The following is a 15,093-nucleotide window of genomic DNA, read 5'->3' as shown; positions in this document are numbered from 1 at the left end:
TCGATTGTAAAAAGGAGCACTAGTGAGTGAGTCTTGAACGGTTTAGAGATATGAAATTTTGACTCTTGCGTCTTGAAATTTTTAGAGAAAAATTTGACACAAGTCAAAAACTATGACAGGTAGGTACATAAATCTAAATGCGTTGAATTCAAAATAAAATAGCGCCTTTAGAACAAAATAGAAAATGCGTTTCTGTTTAAAAAAAACAGGATGGCGCCATTTCCGGTATTAACGGAAGCGGCGCCATCTTGAAATGATTTTATTTGAATTCTCAATGGTCTATTATGGCTGTTCTATTTCAACTGCAAGTTTAATGAGAGGGCTAGGTGAACACCCTGTATACTTAATATACTTGAAGATAATGGTTATAACAGAGCTGACTGGCTTTGGATATTGACGTGACGTTACAGTTGCTCGCAAAAAAGACAACCGAGAACGTTGTCAGAACATAATTAAGAGAAATCGTTTACTTTTTAGCAATTACTGTACTTACCTTAAGTAGACGCTGCACTTACGTATTTAGTGGTGGTTTAATTTGTAATACGTCATAGTTAGGGTTTGGTCCCTATCATTAAAGACCGATCGTTTCAAGTATCGTATATTCGTATATCTTTGTGTATTACATTCATTCTGCTATAAGGAAGCTTTTTAAAATTAACTTGTTGATAAACGTCACACGCTAGCTTTTCTGATTTTGTGTGAGTTGTGCTGATTTATAACTAATGAAAGAACTGACATAAAGGTGATTCTCAATTACCAGAGAATTAGTAAATTTTATGCTTAAATATTTGGAGTATCAACATTTCAATAAAATCTGCCATCATTTTTACATATTGCAGAAAAATATAAGTTTTAAAATGGCAGATCCATCTTGCGTTTGACAGGGTGGTCGAGTAATCCATCACCCCGATACTCCCCTTTCATCCCTTTCCGACCTAGAGCTTTGTAAGACCCGCGACCCTCCTCACCTCCTGTCAGGGTTAGTAGAACACGTCACTGAACCTATTATGTACCAATACACACCCCTACGTTGCATATTCACGGCCCGCGCCGCACATCTGGTCTAATGGAATTGCGCTGTTTCCAATATCATGCAAACCTCTGTTTTCAGTCAAACGCGATTCCAAACTTTTAATGATACTCTCATTGTTTTGTATTCGCCAAAATCGTACGGGCCACATAACACTATTTTTTATGAAAACCTTTACCAATGCCTGGAAGTTTACACGCACCGAAAGGTTTTAATACACAAACTCTTGAACGAACTCGCAACATTCCGCTTCCGCGACCATTGATTAAATTTAGAACTTATTTTGCGGTTAACTGTTTTTGCAGGGCCCATGTTCGACGAAGTTTTGATTGCTTTTAAAATACTTTAACTCTTCGATCACTTTCTAATGGGAATGGAATTTCTATAGCGTCAAATCAAATAAACTCATTTACTAATATTTATTTCAAATAAGACAGAAACTTTTCACATTATACGATTTCATTTTTAACTAACAGCAAAAGTAACATACTTGTTCCTTTTATATAATTCATCCATTAGGACGTGCACATGATAAATTGAACGGTGGACAATACAAACCATTAGGAGTTTCAATAATGATGATTAAACTACCTCTCCCCTTAGAAGATCGACCATTATCGGTCCATCAGAGATCTGCTGCTTATCGAGTCAGGCCAGGAGAAATTCTGCAACAAAACCATGAATCAAACGCAGTTACCGGAACCTCCAATATTTATATTTATGATTGCGTTAAACACACACATTTGTTAGTAATGGAGATAAAGTCTACCTATAATTATATTGCTTTTTCATCTTCCTTTATATGAGAAGTCATTTTCTAATCACTTTATAATAGATACACATTTACTAAACCCACACTTTTTGTGAAACTCTAATGGTATTTTAGCTGTAAGGTGGAATACATTTTTACAAAAACTACTTAGTTATGTGCTATAACCCCTATTTAGATCTAACATAAAAAATTTACACGCATTGTCGGATTATCGTATATTTCCACATTTAAATAAGCATAGTGGCATTCTAAATTACTTATCCGTAATCGAACTGTTTTCTTTGTGATGGGATGGGTCGGCAAGATTCAAATGAAAGGTATTTGCTACCTTCCGCTGGAAGCACAACACATGGCTTTGGGTATAACTCTGAGCCGAACAATTTTACCTATATAACGATCATTTAATTCGTTTATTCTTTTTATAGTCATCTTTTTCTGCGGCATTTTGTAAGCACGTGACAATAATACACATCTAATAATAAATTCATTTTTTCCGATGTAACACATTCTCCAAAAATATCGTTGTTAAAGGTTTCAATTATAGATTATTCAAAGCTTGTATACGTAGACTGTATCGATAGATGGACAGGACATCTGATATACTCTGTTCTTATAAAAGGTGCAAGTGAAATGTAAACAATCCACAAAAAAGAATTTTAAACATGTGGCACATTCCCCAAACTGATGTGCAAAAAAACGCTCATTAAAAAAATATGACTAGGTAGTCTGTTCGCCAAACTGTTTGTAAATAAAGATCTTCTGCGGTGCCGGTCTGACGTGGCGGTCTCTATAATACGAGTATAAAGGGTGACTACACCTATCCTATGGTAACTAAGGAATACACGGTGAAAAAATGATTTGACTTGAAACAGATGAGATGATGGTATTCATTACTGTTTTAATATTTCATTAGGGTAAGTGTTCTGTGAGATGACTTCACCTTTACTTTCTACCTTTGTATACCGTGTCTCCCAGGTTGAGCGCACCATAGGCAAACGGAATTAATGTATTTTTTCCAATACCGACACGTTTTTATTAAATTTAATCTCTAATTTTTGTGCATTAACAGATAATTTTAATTCCTAGGGAATTAAATATTAAATTAAATTATTGCACCAATGCAACTGTGGAAAGGTTGTAGAGGAAAATGGGCATCACGGTTTAAGCTGCTTATCTAGCAAGGGAAGACATTCACGGCACACAGAGCTGAATCACATCATTCAGAGAGCTCTTGCGTCAATTAAGATTTGTTCAATTCTGGAGCCTGTAGGTTTGTCACGCGACGATGGAAAACGACCAGATGGAGTCACTCTAGCACCATGGCGAAGAGGACAACGCTTAATTTGGGATGTCACCTGCGTGGACACTGTTGCGGCATCATACATACATCAAACATCAATAACCGCCGGATCAGCTAGTGAAATTCAAGCAAAGAAGAAGCACGAAAAATATTCCGCTTTGAAATCCAACAATTTTTTCTTTGTGGCTCTAGCTTTTGAAACCTTTGGCCCTTGCAGCTCGGAAACAACATCATTTTTGAAGTGTATTGGACAAAACCAAAAGATTAAGAAGTTATTTGTTTAAAAAAAAATTCCTAGGGATTAAAAAAATTTTAATTCCTCATTTTTGTTTTCTTGTAAAACATTCAGAATTCCGAAATTTCTTTATTTTCAGAATATAGGTAATATATATTAAAAGCACAATCTATAAAGGGCCTTAAAAAGTACATCCAGCTCTTCTTATATAATGCTAAATACTAATTGCGTTCATTTTTAACAATTCCTCCTGCAATTGTCACAATCTACAAGCACAAACATTAGCATTCAATGTTTTAAACAAACAAACTTTTATCAGCAAGTAAGTGATATCTTAGGGGATGAAAGAGGTGCCTTCATATGCTTCGTCACTTTCTTCTTCCATATTTTTAAAAGGGTTTACAGGTATAGTTTTATGGAGATGGAAAATTTTTAATTACACAGTTATAAACAAGGGAGAGTAACTATAACACCGTAAATAGATTTATGGCTCAGTGGTAGAGCATTGGGTTATAAATCCGGAGGTCGGGTGTTCGAACCTGGGTTGAGGTGAATTTTTCATCTGTGGCGGAGATGTAAATTACCTTAGACCAGTTCCGAGCATTCTACCGGCTACTCCGAATTAGGTTTTTCTGCAGTTTTCCTAATTCGTAAGGTAAATACCGGAGTAGTATAGACCAACTTAAGACCTTCTGCAGAGGCACCTCTAAATAGCATTATGCGGGTCACTCTGTAATTGGACGCATGCCTGAGGGCCCAAAAACAAGAGAGGGATAAAATTAAAATTTAAAAAAATTAAAAAAAAAATTAAATAGCCTACCTTACTTTTTCACAGTTTTTTTATAATAAAAAGCATAAATTAATTTCGAAATTGATTCAGATCGGTCGGTATTGAAAAAAATCGTATAAGTAACACTGGATTAAACTAGTTTTTTGTTCCCTCAAGAACATGGAACTTCCAAAGGCGACTCGACATTACCTCATTTTTGATCGCCCATTGTGTATTGTTATATTGTTTTAGAACCCACGCTATCACAACAATATCCATTATGTTAGTTACAACGTGTTACTGCGACTTAGATTTTATGCTACTGTTCTTATTGTTGTTGGTGATTACTATGAGAGCTGCAGTTTAAACCATGATTGAACAACCGGGTCATAGATGTGTAACAATTTAATATAACTCTTCTCCGTGGTCTAGGTCAAAAGTTTTAGAGCAAAATGTACCCAAAATTATTCTTTACATATGAATTTGGAGTTGTAAAAGCTGCCAAACGCATTATCTTGATGCCGAAAGAGTACATCCGATACACACTTGATTCCTACCTAGGATAGTATTTGATTCAAAGATTATTTTTAAATTATTTTTCTGACACCATATTATTTCGATAGCCACGACATGAATTTGATGCATTTTTGTCGATTTGCCTTGTCGTTAAAAAGTGATGGTAATACCTTTGATATTTCGTAGTATCCGTTTAGTGTAAATATCTTTAAAACTTCTACTAATTGAACATCTGCCAAATGCAACTATTAAGGATATACCTAGGGTAGGGTAACACAGAAAGATTTTTCTTTATGATAAAATCCTGGATTTAATCAAATAAACGAATCATCAAGTTTAGAGTTTAATAAATCATGCATTAAAAATTAAATTCATATTTATGCAGAAATTACATGGGAAAATTACACACTCTGTAATAGAGGCAATTTTAAACACTGTAGGTCTAATCAATTATACAATCAAAATGCTTCCCTAAATTTGTACAAAAAAGCTAAATACATAATAGAGGGGATGCGTTACAGAATTTCTTCACTTTATGTAAAAAAATGTACGGGGCTTTTTGATGAGATATGAATCTCGGTCTAAAAAACCCCGGAGTGCATGAATACTACTATGCGATCAAAAGACAGTTGCTGTCGAGTCCTCTTTGTAATTTTTGTTTAGATGGGAAATTATATTTAAGTTGAACTTCCAAAGGCGACTCGACGTCAATCCTTTTTTGATCGCCCGTTACTTTCATTTTACCTACCTTTATTAATTACTTAATAATTAACTATTACATGCTGTTTTATTATTTTGTATATACATTGTAGGTATATTACTTATTAGAGATCTATTATTAACGAGCTCCAGTGAGTTTATAATCTTGCGGTGTCTGTCCGTCCGTCCGTTAGCACGATATCTCGATAACGAATGGACCGATTATGGCCAAATTTTGGAGGATTCTTTATCAAATTTGTAGATCGGACTTCGTGAATTGGCAATGTAGCCCAAAAAATAAAAAAGGCAATTTTGTCATCTCCGTGACTTATGAACCGAATTGCATGAAATTCAATATGCGTACCTATAGCTTTAGATATATAAAACGCAATTCCAAAAGTTGATCCTAATCGATCAACATTCACAGTGCCATTTTCGCATCTCTACCATTTATAAACCGAAATGCAAACTTTCTTATTTATAAAAGCATTTAAATGAAATTTGATACATAGCCGCTTGCAATAAAAGCAAATGTAGCGCGAGTTTCTAAATTTCTGCAGTACCAATTTTCTTATTTATGGAAGCAATTAAATAAAATTTCATACATATACACTTTAAATGAAAGCAAAACACCAGGATCAACATTTGGCGATAACACATTCATATTCTCCGCAAAAAAGTGAAGTTGCGAAGGGGACCCTCCATTTCCAACCGTTTAATGTTCAGTTTTTCAGTGATTTTTGAGCTATTTTAAAAGATTTTTCAAAAATTTCAAATGTGTTTTTTTAGTCACAAAAAGAGGCAACTTTGACACCATTAACATACACTGTCCCTCCTACCGTTACGGAGATCCCAATGGTGAGCCACGAATTTGAACCGCCTTGTGTACAACTAGCAATAACACCAAGAAACCACAATAAGGCAAGGCTGTCATCATCAGCGAACAAGTGAAAAAGAAACAGATTAACCACTTTTTATGAAGAATTGAGGCAAAACTTTCCCCCATTTTATTTATTTATTATTTATTATCCCCCCTCTGTTGTTGTGTGCCTTCAACAGGCTTGCCCCCAATTACTGAGTGATCCGCATAATGCTTTTTAGAGGCGCCCCTGCAGAAGGTCTTAAGTTGTTCTATACTACTCCGGAATTTACCTTACGAATTAGGAAAACTGCACGAAAACGTAATTCGGAGTAGCCGGCAGAATGCTCGAAACTGGTCTAATGTAATTCCCATCTCTGCCACAGATGAAAAATTCACTTCAACCCAGGTTCGAACACCCGACCTCCGGATTTATAGTCCAACGCTCTACCACTGAACCATAAAGCCGGTTTATATTTGGAAAGCTGAAAATTCTATCAACTGACTTTTGAGGGTTCTGAGAACAAATACAAAATAAACGCAAATATTTGAACTATTAGGAACTTTTAGGGAAAAAATGCTTGTTCTGATCCATGTACGATACAATTTTTTGACCTACTTAATTGTAACATTGCAACACAAACAATTGAATTTTTCTTCTGAAATGTACTGAAATGTATGGTTTGACATCAACTGACAAAGTCACCAAAAACACGAACGTGCGAACAAAAACAATGAAAACATTTATACCTACGTTATGAAAAAAAACTGATTTTAATTTGTAAAAACGCGCAGATATTAAAAAACTATCGGTAAGTTGAAAATCGGAAGTTTGACGGCTACCATGTAATAATTTTAATGTATAGCCTCTGTTTTCAAGACACTCTAGAAAATTGAATGGTTTGTCAAGTCATCATAGAAAATATCTATTAAAAAATCTAAAAATACCACAATAATCAAAAAAGGAAATTGTATTACATTCTGCTGAAACATGGAAAACTGTATTAAGTTTGTATCTTAAAACGCTTTATAATAGTTTTATGGATTAAATCACCAATTTCTACTTTTTTGTACTTTCTTCTAATTTCTTGCAAAATAATAAATTAGTAAAATGCAAAAAATGCCCGTTTTCCAAACAAACAATAGATTTTCTGGATAACGCATATCAGAGTTCAAAACCCACCTCTAGAATGTGTTCGGATTCTTTTCCATTTGACAGTATAATTTTTTTAGATTAACTTCTTTAGGAATGGGTTACAACTTGAAGTAACAACAATGTTCTGTTTCCGTAATCGGAAGACTGAAACAATCTAAGTGTTACTACATTATAATAAATTTTCCATGTTTTCAAATACCATAGAAGCGTATTCAATTCTGAGTAAAAACAAATATTAGATAAGACAATGGCGAATCTTATTTTAAAACTTGTCAGTATAAGGTACATACACAATTTTTATTTGTAACTGCCGTGACGTATACTATTACAAAAGCTTAAATACTCATTTTGGCAATAAAACTATCACATTTTACAAAAATTTCAATGCCAGTAGTAATTTATTTATTTGTCTATTTATTCATTTATTTACTTTAATTCTTCCACTCTATATGTCTTAAAGTCAATAAATATGTAACTAACAAAACCGCTTCCTGGTTAACTCGGTACTGAATCTAAAACCAACACAGACGGACAAGCAGATATTACTACTTGTATTGCTTGAATTTTTTGTGAAAAATTTAGGGGTAATCAAATTAATCGCAATGTAGGTGTAAATTTCCGTATAAATACCTAACTATCATAGTCAAACAATATACGGAGCAATTTGTAATTAAATTAGACAAACAAACTCATTATCCTTTTCCTTCGAGTTGTGTCGTCAATGCCTATCAAAAGTGGCAAATAGTGACAAAATTAATTTTGGTTGTCTAATTTGGGTTAATTACAATTATTTAATTTAGTTTGTTTTAATAATATTGTATTTTAATATGAAAAGGTTGGCATTTGCAGATAAAAGAAATCTAAACGATATTAACAAAGTCGTTGTCAACTCTAATTACAGGTATGACTGGTTGTGATTACAGGAACGGTAGCTGATTTTGTGCACTATTAGTTAGTTATCTGATTGTTTTATTCCTTATTTCGAGTATACCAAATACAAATGCTCAATACCCTTGGCCAAAGGAGCTTTCACTCAGATTGAGATTCGGATTTAATGCTCGAATTGCTTACACCGACATCGTATCTTGTAAGATACTCAAGACATCCATAAGGTGCGAACAACGAGCACCTTTATTAGATTTATTGTTAAAACTCTACGAAACCATAGTTATAGAATCCCTACCCCAGCCACTAGATACGTATAAGCTAATAGTGCGTGCACTTCCTAAGATCCTAAGATCGTTTAAAATAATAGAAAGAGTGAAAATATATTTCTCTAGCATGTTGTGGCTTCGATTTCAATACAAAATTGAATTATTTTGAAAAAATATTTACTTTGTTAAGCCTTTTTTTTGCAAATTCACTCCTTTTTGATTGCTTAAAAACAATTTCCCACTATTCTCTTATTTTAAAGATGTTGAGAAATTAGGTACATTTCAATGACATCAATAAAAAATGAAAAAAATACAATTGCTTTTTTAATTCCATTCCTTTTTCTACACATTTACTATTTGTAATATCACATATAAAGCAAGAATCTGTCCAGAAAGCTGTAGGATTGTAATTAAAAATTTACATTTTGTACAGCAAAAATTGGAAATTAAAACAGTTTCGCCAAATGTAATTGAGTCTATTGCAACTGCCTTTAAGAAAACATGACTTGTGACTGAAAAAACGCTAGTTGTAATTTCGACCACATTTGACATTAGTGTGATTCAGAGGCGGCTCTACGTTTTAGATATGAATATTCTACAACTAGTTGTTATTGCAGAATCATACGTCAGACGCTACCTACCTATCTGCTTTACTTGGATACTAATATGAAATGAATTACTTCCTGAATTATATCCCGAAAATATATAGATTCGGGTTGAGCTTCGTTTCATTTACCATTCCCTCGTATATAGGTAGATACTTGTGCAACTTGATGATGCTTTGCGTTGCGCTTAAATTATTGATATCATTTACCAAAAATGAGCCTATTAGAATCAAACTAACGTGCCTTTCTTTTACAGCACACAACCAATTGAATAAAAGATGGCAATTTATTTAATCGTAATTGTATTGAAGTGTAAATCAAAAAATGTTATACCTACCTGTTCAAACAAAATAATTATAACCTTAACGTATCTCCAGGTTTTTTATCCTAAATATCTGACGGCAAAATAACAAAAAAGGTCATCTGGAAGCTAATCAAATTAGCAATGTGATGGAAATTGTACATGCGTGTGAATTAATTTTCTATTAGAGTTCTTATATACATACGTCGCATAATAATTTACTTATCGTTCAAATGTACCGATATTTACTTGCACCTAATTATGTATTTCTTTGATTAAATTAAAACATCGCGCTGTATAAAACACTTACCGAAATAATTTCGCCTGAAACTGTTGTTTTCTTGGAAACACATGGAACACTTCTAAACGCGCGAGGATAACATCGGCCATGTTTGATTCATGAACACGCATGCCTTTTCCGATTTCTGCTTGCAGCTGCAAAACTTTCTAAATATAGGGGGTAGGTATTTCGGTGGAACGTAAAATTACGAAAACCTATTCCTTGAAAAAATTCTTCTGATGACGATGACCCACTTTCGGGCACCTCAATTCAATTAAATAATACTTAACCTTGAAAGTGCACGACGGCAATTTGGCAAAAAGCTTTAATATTCGCAAATATGTTCAGCGGTTTCATTTTGACAGTTAGTTATTATTAATACTTTTATGAACTATCCTTTGGGAATTTGTTGTCACAATATTATGCTAATTTAAATTCTTTAAAAGTTAAGGTTGTCAATGCAAATAGTTTCTTGTAACTGATATAGACAGATTATCCTTTTAGTACAGCTTGTAACACTTTGTCGAATCTTCTCAGCGGAGCCTACAAAGTGCTCTATAACATCCATAAATCAACAGGGTGCAGGTTTACAACCACCTTAAGAGCACTTGTTTGGTCATAATTTATTTTAACTTGGCATACAAGAAGCTTCCATATAAAATACAGTTTTACGGATATTTACAATTTAAGTTACACAAATAGATACTTAAAGCTTTATATACATACACACAGAGAACTTGGGCCCATTTAAGTAGAGCGCGAAGTCTTTATTTACATTTTGATATATGCTCTTCAATTTTAATTAATATAGATCGTTATTTAAGGTAAGCAAGGCGGTCCAGGAAGGTTACGCAGTTGGGTCATAGGTATAGCGACCGATTCATCAAACAGGTTTCGTTCTTGACTTACCGTGCAAAGTTCTGGTGAATTTATATTCGTGTATGGTGAAGTGCCGTTATTTGTGCTCGTTATTGTATTATTCATATTGATATCGTCTTGTTCCGGGAAATCCTCGGATGGTGAAAATTTATTGTCCTTCTTAGCTTTCATTCTTCGGTTTTGGAACCAAATTTTTATTTGCCGTTCGGTTAGACAGAGTGCATGAGAAATTTCTATTCGTCGCCGCCGTGTGAGATATCTGTTGAAATGGAATTCTTTTTCAAGTTCAAGGGTTTGATATCTGGTATATGTCTGGCGGGTCCGTTTTCCCCCCTGGCTACTGTCTGCTGCAGGAAAAATGTTAATATTTTCATTTGTAATATGAGTTTCTTACTTACAATTTTTCATCCAGGGATAATAGTTGTTTATTTGTACGAAGTTATTTCCGTCGCATCCTTCTTTGACTGAAGGTGGCGGTGTGTTTGGCGTTTCATTTTTGGATGTGTAATTAGATTTGGCGCACGATTTAATTTGTGGCTTCGGCAACGTTTCCGGAATTGTAGGGGTTGAAAATTGGTCCTTTTTATCGCGCGGTTTGGTTAATAGTGCTCGCAAAGCAGGGGAATCCTCCTTTTGTTCCGGCTGTACGTTGTCAATGTGCTTCTCTTCAGCTTGATTGGGAAACGGTGGCCAACGTGAAAGATAACTTCTGATGTCAACGAATTCACTACTGTAGTCATCCTCACCTGCGGCGTTCGACAATTGCGAAGGGGAAGATAACGAGGTGTTCGATGTTGATTCGTAAGACTGTTTCGTATCAAAGTTTATAGAAGTGTACCTTTCGTACCCAACTGGGAACTCGCTTTTTACACAACTTTTATAACTACTTTCAGCTAAAGCGCACGCACTATTTCCACTATAATTTCCGTTGTAGATTGGATAAACGTTTGGAGTATTGGAATCGAACGGCAAAGAATTCACGCGAAAATGATCGAAAAATTGTTGATTTTGATGGTTCCAATAGTCACCGGCGCCTTGTGTATGAGCACTCATATTATCGTTGCTTTACTGAACGTCTTTTTTCATCATCTTTGTGAAGTACTTGTATCTTCGATTACTGTAAAAGTGCAACTGCAATACGTGTCCGGTATAGCACGATTCTGGCACGTTCAGATAAATGCCGAACATTGTCAACTATTCCATAAAAGCTGGGTAGCAGCAGGAGGGGTTGCGACCCCCTAAGGTTTGTCGCTAGTTCTTTTATTTCGCCAGCTGCCCTGTAAAATTTACCCACCCCCACCCATTGATGTCTTTTTCAGCGCATTTTCATCTAGATTTTATAGAATGTGACAACGTAGTACAATCATACCAAAATAAAGAAAATTTTTCCAAGTTTCACAGGTTCACCGTCACTTACTTTTCACTCTGTTTACTGAAGAAACAATTACATTAAATAATGTTAATGAGGCATGAGCCTAATATACGAAGTTTTTTCAGCGTACCGTTAATGTCACCGTCTAAGTCGGGGTCCATTGTAGATCATACGCACAGTCCCCTTGCAAAACTTATCACAATAGAGATGCGTGTGTATTGTACATAATGAGATTCAGTAGCCGATATTGAAGCGAAAACCAATCAGTACTGCAGTCCAATCGCCTATTGTCGATGCTCACGTCTGCCGAGGGTGGCTTACCAAATACTTTTATTACCCCAATTTTATTTAATACTTTGTAATATTACAATTATACCTTCTACTTTATTAAATTTTGTCAAACCCTCGTACGGTGCGAAGAAGGTTAAGAGACGACGAGAGACAGTGCGATTAATTTATTTTGCATACATCATTCTGCACTCATGAGGGTTGAATTATGAAACGAATTACTGTGATATTGAGACAACATGATTGATATTTCTCTGTTGTTGGCAAGGTCATAAAATCTACCTATATTATTAATATAGATGCATGTGGTATAATGAACGCATTTCGGGAATGTAATGATTCAGAAAATAGAACGCCATCATCACCTTCAATTTCCAAAGATAAACTTGCAAATACTCAACTCTTAAGGCCTAATTGAGATGGAACAATATAAAAACTTATGTTGGATATTAATCTGCTTGAAGTTACCATTTTTTATAGTTATTTCACGTTAATTAATTGCGAACATGCTATTTAACAAAAGAATGAATCAAAGTAATACTAGTCACTTGGGGGTCGAACACGAGGCTGTGGGAAGATGTCCTGTCCGGCAATAACAATATGACAGCGCCCTGGTGGGTCTGTTGTGTGATTACTGATTTAAGAACTGCGATCTAATTCTAAACATTCCTTTCATGTTTGGCTCGCATTGTCAAGCACATACACGGAGAAGATGGAAAAAATGGATAAGCGCCTCATTTCGTACGTGATAAAAAAGTACCCATCGCAACGGTACAAATTCAAGGTGACCTACTACAGCCCTAACTGTACAGTTGTAAAATATTTATATAACCCCCATAAAATGTTCAATACAGTTGAATTGGTCACTCTCTAACAATGAAAAGTTAACTTTCACTGCCCTTCTTTCGTCAAAGGTACTAATACTCAGTTTCTTGTGTAAATATTAATCACAGTATTCATAAAGCAAACGTACACGTGTTCTTGATTCATTAACTGGCACAAACCATCAAGATTACAGCAAGCATGTTTATGGTATCTTTAGTATGAATAATACTGAAGACCACACAAATTATCAGAACACTAATCTCGATACAGAAATATTCTTCTTTATAGATCTAATAACGTAGTGCGAGTAGTAGTATTGACGTTTGATAGTATCTATTCAAACTATTATGATTATATGAATATAACAAAATCCAACTGATATCCTTGGATGGTAGAAGTAAAAGATCTGATGGCATAGATATCGTTTTTAGCCTTCAGAAATGAGACAGAAATGCCAGTCATTGCCACTGTCAGGGTAAACCCAACACTTGCGGCCATTCCTACTGTCATTCATGCGTCGTGCCACTTGTTAAAATTTGCTTGTCATTCATGTCATACAAAACTTCGTGATGGCGCGTTATAATGATGAATATGTAGGAGCAAGTTAGTAAGCTACTACATTACAATACCGGAGTTTTGCCTTCTCTCAATCAATGATAGGTAAAAAAACTTAATCACACGGTTTTGTGCAAACATTAGAAGCTGCACCCTATTACCTACGTGCGAACTCAATTTGAAATTTGTACATTACAGACTCATTTAGGAATATATCTGCATTACCCTATAAAAAGCGTTACAAATTTTAGCTAACTTAAGTAGCACCTATGACAAATGTCAATTCGATATTTGGAATTTGATACTAGTAGCGACACGAACATGTTGCATGATTTGCACCCTACAAATGCTCAAAAATGGCACTTTTTATGACAGTTTCTACATCTTTATATAACACTAGGTATATCTAAATACATATTAAACATAAACGTATTTTGCATACAATGTTGTAAACTTTTGTGTCTAAGAAAAAAGTATATACTCTATAGTCTATATCCTTGAACAAAAGCTGTTGCATAACGTCACATTACATTCCATCTTTGTACGGCTGGAGAAAAACTATTCTGCAGGTATTCTGAAGTGTTTAAATACTGCAAATCGAAACTATTTAAATACCCGTACTTATTCTGTGCGTTTTTTGTGACTTAAAAAACGGATTGCAAATTTTTGAAAAACCTTTGAAAATAACGGAATTTCTCCGAAAAACTGAAAATCTCAAATTACGTTTTCATTTTCCCTAGCTTAAACGGTCGGATAGCCTCTTCTATGGACACTTTATTGTTTCGGAGAATCAGAATTATCATCAGTAGCACGCTAGAGGTTTAAGCTACAGGCTACTGCTTTCTTATTTCTTGTCGGCGCCATAATGAATTTTTTGGGAATAAGAGAACAAAAAAATGAAAAATAGTAACGTGTCAAACTCTAGGTATACCTACTTTTACATAAATTTACAAGATAAACTTCAAAATCAAATGTTTTACATTCATTTCTCAACAAAACATCCACGGATAACTAGATCTTGCTGAATCAACATGTCTCATTCCGTAAAAATCCAATATGGCGTCCGTAAGAAATAAGAAAGTAGTAGTCTGTAGCTTCTACAATCTACATCTAGCGTGGTATGGAAATTCTAATAACAGATTCAGATTCTCCCAAAAAGGTGCCCATAGAAGATGCAGCAGGAACACTCCGTTTCCGAACGTTTAGGCTAGGGAAGAGGAAAAAGAAACATTTCCAGTTTTTCGATATCTCAGTTAGTCAAAGATCAAAGATTTTTTAAAAATGTCAAATGCGTTTTTTTTGTAACAAAAATGATCAACTTTAACCCCGTTTAACCTACTCTGTATGTCTTACCGTTACGAAGATCACAATGAAGAGCGATGAATTTGAACCACCCTGTACAGATTTCGCCTTTGATGTACTTTTAAGTACAGGTATAATCAATGGGAAGACTAAATCTATTTGAAATCAGTATTTTCCCTGACCTATCTGTGTTTGC

At 34.6% G+C, this 15,093-nt stretch overlaps 1 long non-coding RNA gene across 1 annotated transcript; it reads right to left on the bottom strand.

Moving 5' to 3' along the window:
- Positions 1-1,434: 1,434 nt before the first annotated feature.
- LOC116175161 lies at positions 1,435-9,796 on the bottom strand. The gene is made up of 2 exons (XR_004146258.1): positions 9,707-9,796; positions 1,435-1,695 (listed from the first exon to the last, which is right to left on the bottom strand). It is a non-coding gene; the product is annotated as an uncharacterized LOC116175161 (long non-coding RNA).
- Positions 9,797-15,093: the final 5,297 nt, after the last annotated feature.

Source organism: Photinus pyralis, unplaced genomic scaffold (assembly GCF_008802855.1).
Source record: "Photinus pyralis isolate 1611_PpyrPB1 unplaced genomic scaffold, Ppyr1.3 Ppyr1.4_LG6, whole genome shotgun sequence".
NCBI classification, from domain to species: domain Eukaryota; kingdom Metazoa; phylum Arthropoda; class Insecta; order Coleoptera; family Lampyridae; genus Photinus; species Photinus pyralis.
This window is presented reverse-complemented; position numbering and strand designations above follow the sequence as displayed.